Below are 8483 nucleotides of genomic sequence, written 5' to 3'. Positions count from 1 at the left end.
ATTATGCCTTTCATTATTGTTTGCCAAATGTGCGATATACATATTTTACAATGGTACAATTACAATGAATTTAATGTACATTTCTACGTTTTTTTCTAAAGAGCCAGTTGTTAAATATTTACCAGCACACCATTGCTCTCTGCATATCTACTAGACTTTAGTAACAATAATTTTCTGTCTTTTTTTTTTAAGGTTTGTGGTACATGTGCAGGTTTGTTATATAGGTAAAAATTGCATGTCACAGGAATTTGGTGCACAGATTATTTTGTCACCATGTAATAAGCATAGTACCTCATAGGTAGTTTTTCAATCCTCACCCTTCAACTTGAAGTAGGTTCCAATGTCTATATGTTTAACTCCCACTTGTAAGTAACAGCATGTGGTATTTGGTTTTCTGTTCTAGTGTTAGTTTGCTTAGGATAATGTCCTGAAGCTCCATTCACATTGCTGTAAAGAACATGATCTGATTCTTTTTTATGGCTGCATAGTTTTCAGTGATGTATATGTGCCAAGTTATCCAGTCTACCATTGGAAGGCATTTAGGTTGATTCCATATTTTTGCTATTGTGAATACTGCTGCAGTGAATATACACGTGAATGTCTGTTTACAGTAGAACAATTTCAATTCCTTTGGGGATATACCCAGTATTAGGGTTACTGGGTCAAATGATATTTCTTCTTTCAGTTCTTTGAGAAATTGCTAAACTGCTTCACACAGTGGCTGAACTAATTTATATTCCCACCAAGAGGGTATACATGTTCTCTTTTGTCTGCAACCTCCTCAGCATGTGTCATTTTTTGACTTTTTAATAGTAGCCATTCTTACTAGTGTAAGATGGTGGTTTTGATTTGCATTTCTCTGATGATTACTGATGTTGAGCATTTTTTTTTATATGTTTGTTGGCTACATGTGTGCCTTCTTTTGAGAAGTCTGTTCATGTCCTTTGCCCGCTTTTAATGGGGTTGTTTGCTTTTTGCTTGTACATTTATTTATGTTCCTCATAGATTCTGGATAGTAGACCTTTGTCAGATGCGTAGTTTACATATTTTTTTTTCCATTTGTAGGTTTTTTGCTTACTCTGTTGATATTTTCTTTTGCTATGCAGAAGTTCTTTAGTTTAATTAGGTACCGTTTGTCAATTTTTGTTTTTGTTACAATTGCTTTTGGCATCTTCATCATGAAGTCTTTGCCAGGGCCTGTGTCCTGAATGATATTTCCTAGGTTATCTTAAAGAATTTTTTTTATAGTTTTAGGTTGGAGCCTTTAATACCAACAGTATTAAACAACTTCAGCTAAGTAACTTGTAGTATAGTTTGAAGTCAGGTAATGCGATGCCTCCAGCTTTGTTCGTTTTGCTTAGGATTGCCTTGGCTATTTGGGCTCTTTTTAGTTTCATATGAATTTTAGGATTGCCTTGGCTATTTGGGCTATTTTTTGGTTCCATGTGAATTTTAGAGCTATGTTTCCCTAGTTTTTTTCTAATTGTGGTATGAATGCTATAGGTAGTTTGATAGGAATAATGTTGAATCTTTACATTGCTTTGGGCAATATGGGCATTTAAAAAATATTGATTCTTTCTATCCATGAGTATGGAATGTTTTTTCATTTGTCTGTGTCATCTCTGATTTCTTTGAGCAGTGTTTTATAATTCTCATTGTAGAGATCTTTCACCTCCCTGATTAGCTGTATTCCTAGATATTTTATTATTTCTGTGCCTATTGTGAATGGGATTTAATTCTTGATTTTGCTGTCAGCTTGGATATTGGTATATAGAAATGCTACTGATGTTTGTGTGTTGATTTTGTATCCTGAGACTTAGCTGAAGTTGTTTATCAGATCAAGGAGCTTTTGGGCAAAGACTATGGGATTTTCTAGGTATCAAATCATACCTGCAAACAGGGATAATTTGATTTTCTCTCTTCCTATTTGGATTCCTTTTATTTCTTTTTCTTGCCTGATCATTGTAACCAGGACTTACAGTACTATGTTGAATAGGACTGGTGAGAGAGGGCATGCTGGTCTTGTTCAGGATTTCAAGGGGAATGCTTTCAACTTTTGCCCAACTTTGCATTAGTTATTTTCTCGGCTTAGATTGTTCCTCCTCATTTTTGCCTGAGAACTTCCCGTGTAATCCTCAGCGTAATTATCATTTTCGTGGAGACATGCTCTCTGACAAACAGGTTTATCAGTTATTATTTATTGTATCATTCAATTCTCTGTGGAAGTCTAGATGTTATTTTTTATGTTTTTAAAACATGTTGTTTATTATCTGCCTATCAAATTTATTCCTCTAAAATATAATTTACCATAAGATTCAGGCCCTGGTATTGTCTGGCTTAATCACTGCTCTATTTATAGGGTCTTGCACAATATCTTACATTTATTAAGCACTAGAAAATATTTTTAACTAAATTAATATAACTTACCTGATTAAAATTAGTTTCTGAATCTGTTGATTAATAATGTGAATATTTAAGTAGTGATTTTTTTTTTCTTCCAGCAACATATTGATACACATTTCAACCCAGCAGTAAATTCTTGTATTTAAATAAAATGTTTGTGGCTTTTTCCTCTCTTTTTCTTTTTAGAAGTTTACATTTAAAAATTGCAGTTTCATTGTTAAATCACATTTAATATACTCAAATATAGCCTATCAAATTAGCTGGTCAAAACTAATGTTGTTTTGATTTGAGAGTAATTTTTAGTGTATAATTTTAATCATAATAGTGCAAGATATATTATTATATTATGTTTTTTATATTATATATTATATTATATAATCTATATATATTATTTTAATCATAATAGTGCAAGATACATTATTTACCAAGATATAGAAATATCATCTACTATATCATTAGAAGATTTATTTAATTCATATAGCATATTCATCTTTATTAAAAAAAAAATTTTTTTTTTTTGAGACGATGTTTCGCTCTTGTTACCCAGGCGGGAGTGCAATGGCGCGATCTCGGCTCACCGCAACCTCCGCCTCCTGGGTTCAGGCAATTCTCCTGCCTCAGCCTCCTGAGTAGCTGGGATTACAGGCACGCGCCACCATGCCCAGCTAATTTTTTGTAGTTTTAGTAGAGACGGGGTTTCACCATGTTGACCAGGATGGTCTCGATCTCTTGACCTCGTGATCCACCCGTCTCGGCCTCCCAAAGTGCTGGGATTACAGGCGGAAAATATTTTTGATCAGAATAATTTTACTTTGGGATTCAGTTGAGGTTAAGAACATAGTTAGATTTGTGGAACTAAATTGTTTTTTTCTCCTTTTGTGGTTTCTGGGATTAAAAGGTTACCTAGATGTTGTTTTAAAAGGCAACACTATTAATAATTACAAAGTTAGCATGATAAATTAAAATAATTCACTTCTCTTACGAAAGACAATCCTGAACCTGGGTACTTTCTCAGAAAGTTCTGTGCCTTACTTCAACAGTAATTCAGATATGCATGCATACATGTGTATATATTCTAATTGGACATGACAATAAAATATTATGGCAAAACAGATTATTTCTGTGCCTTCTAATCTTTGTTGATTCATTTTTAAGATACGTTGATGTGGGGAGTGGTAAATTAGTGATATTTGAAGTAGGAGTCAAGGGGGATAGCAAAGGAAAGTTTTTAACATTTTCTTAAAAAATTTTCAAAATACTTTGGTGTGGGACACTGATAGTAGTAGTCAAGGTGGGTAGCGAAGGAAGGAATATACATATGATGCCGACAGTATTCTTACTTGTGGAGTGAATTGATTTGGAGTGGTTGGCTAAGGTATAGTTTTAGAGCCATGATATATCTGTTAATATATCCATCATTAATCTATGGAGCTGGCCAACTAAGTAGTTACCCTGTATATAATGGTTCTATAAATCCAGACAATTCCTAAATATGACATTACTTACAGTACAAGTTGAGCTGGCCACAGGGCAGCCTTGCAGTTCTCTGTCAGCTTGTGTGTGTATGCATGTGATTAGGCACTTGTAAATTTTTATATTGAAGACGTTAATCACATAGTAGCTATTTTTTCTTTTCTCCTATCAGCTTACATGTTAGTAGCTGTAGGTAAACATCTGATCCAAGGGTGACTGTGTGTATTCCTTTTAGATTAAATTAAAGAACCTGAGGCTATTTCTCCAGGACCAAGCCTTGAGACAAGTGATTATACAGTAACTCCTTAAACTTTTAAAACTTAATTATTTAGCAACACACTAACGATATTATCAAATGCATACTGATTTTTATATAAAAGTTTTGTAGTCAGTGAAAAAGAAATGACACATATCAAGGTCATAATTAGAATGCATCATTTCAGTTAGAGGTAAAAATATGTATTTAAAAAGTCAGGATACCTGGGTATTTTTATGTTAGAAAAGCATTTTGATTTTTTTTCTCATACATCAAAACTAAGAATTTTAATTCTAGAGGATACTGAAGAAACTGTGATAATTGAAGAACACAGCATTTTACTGATATGAGGTACAGTTGGCATTTATACAAGCTGTGATTGCATTTATATAGAGAGTTGGATGTGACTCTTTTTAGATACAAGATAAACAAGATTGTTTTCTCACCCCTTGGGTTGATAAATCTCTAACTATGGGGTAATATACACAGATTATATATTGCATAATTTATACTACACATTCATCTCAAACAAATGTAGTCACAACTGAGTTTCTGCAAAGAATCACAGAGCTAGACAATACTGAGGAGTAAATAAAACCTCAAGGCATATATTTCTAAAACCTGCATTGGTGGTTATAGAAAGACAATAGTTTGTAATATTCTGAAAAGGCTGAATATATGACTTTAAATGGAACTATATGTTGATATACACATATATACATATATTGTATAAGATGCTTGTGTGTGTGACCTCAAAATCAATGTAATTACATATTGCAACTTTGCCCAAAATATAGAGTTATCACTCCACTAATAGGTAAGTAAAACCAATGTAATTACATATTGCAACTTTGTCCAAATGTAGAGTTATCACTCCACTAATAGGTAAGTAAAACCAAAACATTTTATTAGATGGATTACATTTATTATAACAATACCAATTTAGAGACTGTTTTAAGTGTTTAAAATAGGCATAGGATTTGTGATTGCCTAGGTAACAGACTCAATAAACACAGAAGCAGCTGCTTAAATATAAGTTACTTACTAATTAATTCAAATCTTTTATTGAGCACCTACTATGACGTCAGGCACTGTCTCAGCATTTATTACCAGTTGCTTTCTTTACTTTTTAATCTACAGTTCAGGTAACTGGTTATAGACATTTGATTCATATGTGTTATCTTAAAAGTATTCTTTCTTTATAAGAAAAGAATCCCCAGAAAATCAACAAACTATATCGCTGGGTGAGTACCACAAAACAGAATCACATTTTCTTTTGAGTCTGTTGAAGGTAATATGCCACTTGCCTTTTTAATTTTTAATTTAATTTCATTTATTTATTTTGAGACAGGATTTTGCTCTGTCACCCAAGCTGGAGTGCAGTGGTACAGTCATGGCTCACTGCAGCCTCAATCTCTCAGGCCCAAACTAATCCTCCTACTTAAACCTTCTGGATAGCTAGCATCACGGGTGTGTGCTTGGCTATTTTTTTATTTTTATCTTTTATTTTAATTTTTGTAGAGATGGGTTCTCCCTGCAGTGCCCAGTCTGGCTGTGAACTCTTGGGCTCAAGTGATCCTCCTACCTTGGCCTTCCAAGGTGCTGGACTTATAGGCATGAGCCACCATGCTCCATCTGCCTTATGTATATCAAGGCCAAGAGTGCACTATTAGACTTTGTATTTTAAAATTATCTAAAATTGTTTCCCCATCTAACTTATTTCTTTGTTGTCTTGTGTCTTCTTCATATACTGTCCTACATTCAACTATTTTTGTATTTTTTTTTTTATAAAACCAATATTTATGAAGGCATTACAGTATGTCAGACCATTCAAATTCTGGGGAAAAAAAAAAGGTATATACTATCAATCTCCAGTTAGTAGTGGGGGGTGGGGGGACAGGTAATTTCAGTGTATGTTAAAGGTTTTGGGCTTACTGCACAGAAGCCATTTGAATTATAAAGCTGCCTCCAGTCACTCTTAGAAATAAGCATACTTCATAGATATACATTGCACATTTGGATATGTTACTAAACTGCCTGGGCAGATCTCTCTTAATCAAATTTTATATAAATGTACTGTGAAATATTGAAACGGCTGTTATTCCTGTATTTTCACTCTCCTTTGGTTTGAAATCCCACAGGCAAAAAGAGCATTTCTATCCAAGTTATGCATCTCTGTACCTAAAATATATAACTGAGATCAAAAACTATCATAATACAAATAAGTATAAATAAGTTTTCAATACAGTAGACAAAATGGAAAAATAGATTTTTAGGCAGATGAGAGAGATTTTCTTGAGCTTGATAAAATAATACAACTATTAATTATTCTCTCACAAACATGCAATACTTCTCGGAATGCTAAATGAAGAAGCTAATCTGTATGAACGATTTAGCATTAAAATAGATTCAGTCTCTCAAATTGATTACACAACTTGTTAGATGTGTGGTTTTGAGCCGTTTTTTATTTTTATTTTACCCACATGGACTTACTGATTATTGTCTGACATCACAATATAATAAGATATATAAATATTACTTTGGTATTATTAACAAGTATAGGCATAAAAGGAAATTTCAATAATTTTAATTCATTGCATTTTTTTTTTCAAGCGCTTATCCTGTTTTAAATGTCTTTCTTGCCAAGTGGAAGTGTTTGGTTAGTAAGTGGCTAGGCGACAGGATATTTTGAAGACTTGGCCCAAGTTCTCTAAATTTCTGAATTAACTCCTACAATTCACATCTTTGGTTTTTAAATTTCTCAAACACATAATAGAGTTAACAGCCCATTTTTAAATTAGCCTATGTAAATGAAGAGTATTTGAGCCTTGGGAATCAGAATTTACATATCAATGATATGTGGAATTCTCTTTAAATTAGTGCCAGAGCAATGCTCCTACCTGCTGGAGGACAGCGGAGAAAGTTTTTGAGTGAAAGCTGATAAAGGAACAAAAAAGTGGAGTAAGAATCTCAAAGTCATGTTAGCTACAGATATATACTGGAAATTAGACTTGGAACTTTTTTTTTTTTTTTTAATTAAAATCTTTAGAAATAATGCACACACATGTTGAGTATGCACATACATACACATACATGTTGGTCTTTGAAACAATCATAGGAACTTTTCGTAAAAAAAAAATAAATATTGGATCCTATTTGCTTCTAAAAAATTTCTCCCCTAACTTAGGTATTTTATTTTATTTTATTTTTTGAGACAGAGTCTCACTCTGTTGCCCAGGCTGGAGTGCAGTGACGTAATCTTGGATCACTGCAACCTCCACCTCCCAGGTTCAGGTGATTCTTATGTCTCAACCTTTGGATGACCTGGGATTGCAGGCCCACACTACCACATCTGGCTAATTTTTTTGGAGTTTTAGTAGAGACGGGGTTTCACAACATTGGTCTGGCTGGTCTCAGACTTCTGACCTCAAATGAGCCACCTGCCTCGGCCTCCCAAAGTGCTAGTATTACATGTGTCAGCTATTGCAACCGGCCTAGGTATTTTATTTTTATTCATATTTAAAATTTCATCCACCTGCTCTTTTACCACCATCTGTGTGTAGGTTTGTGTGTGTGCACTGTGTGCAAGTGTATGTGGCAGAAAGAGAGAAGAAAACTGATTTGAAAACAATTGCTGAGTAGCACATGTTTTTAAACTTACAGTATTCCCATACTTTAATTTCAGTGGCCATACTGAGTCAAACTGTATCTCTGCATAAGTGAAGAAAATCTTTTCTCTGCCCTCTTAGGTTATAGAGCTGGGGACTGTGAATTAAACTGAGGAAAGACAGATTAAAGAAGTTCATTTCACAAAAGAGGTCTCAGAAAAGAAGCAAAACCCCCCAAGAGGGAGTTAGGCCCAGAGGCTTAAATACCTTTTTAACAAACAGTAATAAAGTATGGGGAAGGGACATGGATGAACCTGGAAACCCCCATTCTCAGCAAACTGACACAAGAACAGAAAATGAAACACCGCATGTTCTCACTCACAGGTGGCTGTTCAACAATGAGAACACATTGACACTGGGAGGGGAGCATCGCACACTGAGGTCTGTTGAGCGGGGACTAGGGGAAGGACAGTGTGGAGTAGGGAGTTGGGGAGAGATAACTTGGGGAGAAATGCCAGATATAGGTGATGGGGATGGAGGCAGCAAACCCCATTGCTATGTATGTACCTATGTAACCATCCTCATGTCCTTCACGTGTACCCCAGAACCTAAAGTTCAGTAAAATATATATTTAAAAAAAAAGTATGGGCCGGGTGCGGTGGCTTACGCCTGTGATCCCAGCACTTTGGGAGGCCAAGACGGGTGGATCATGAGGTCAAGAGATCGAGACCATCCTGGTCAAC

General features: G+C 34.6%; 1 protein-coding gene across 29 annotated transcripts in view; it reads left to right on the top strand.

The window, feature by feature from the left end:
• ADGRL3 (adhesion G protein-coupled receptor L3) overlaps positions 1-8483 on the top strand; it is a 559234-nt gene that overhangs the window by 55748 nt on the left and 495003 nt on the right. The window lies entirely within an intron of this gene.

The sequence above is a fragment of the Cebus imitator genome, unplaced genomic scaffold (assembly GCF_001604975.1).
Source record: "Cebus imitator isolate Cc_AM_T3 unplaced genomic scaffold, Cebus_imitator-1.0 Scaffold133, whole genome shotgun sequence".
Taxonomy (NCBI): domain Eukaryota; kingdom Metazoa; phylum Chordata; class Mammalia; order Primates; family Cebidae; genus Cebus; species Cebus imitator.
This window is presented reverse-complemented; position numbering and strand designations above follow the sequence as displayed.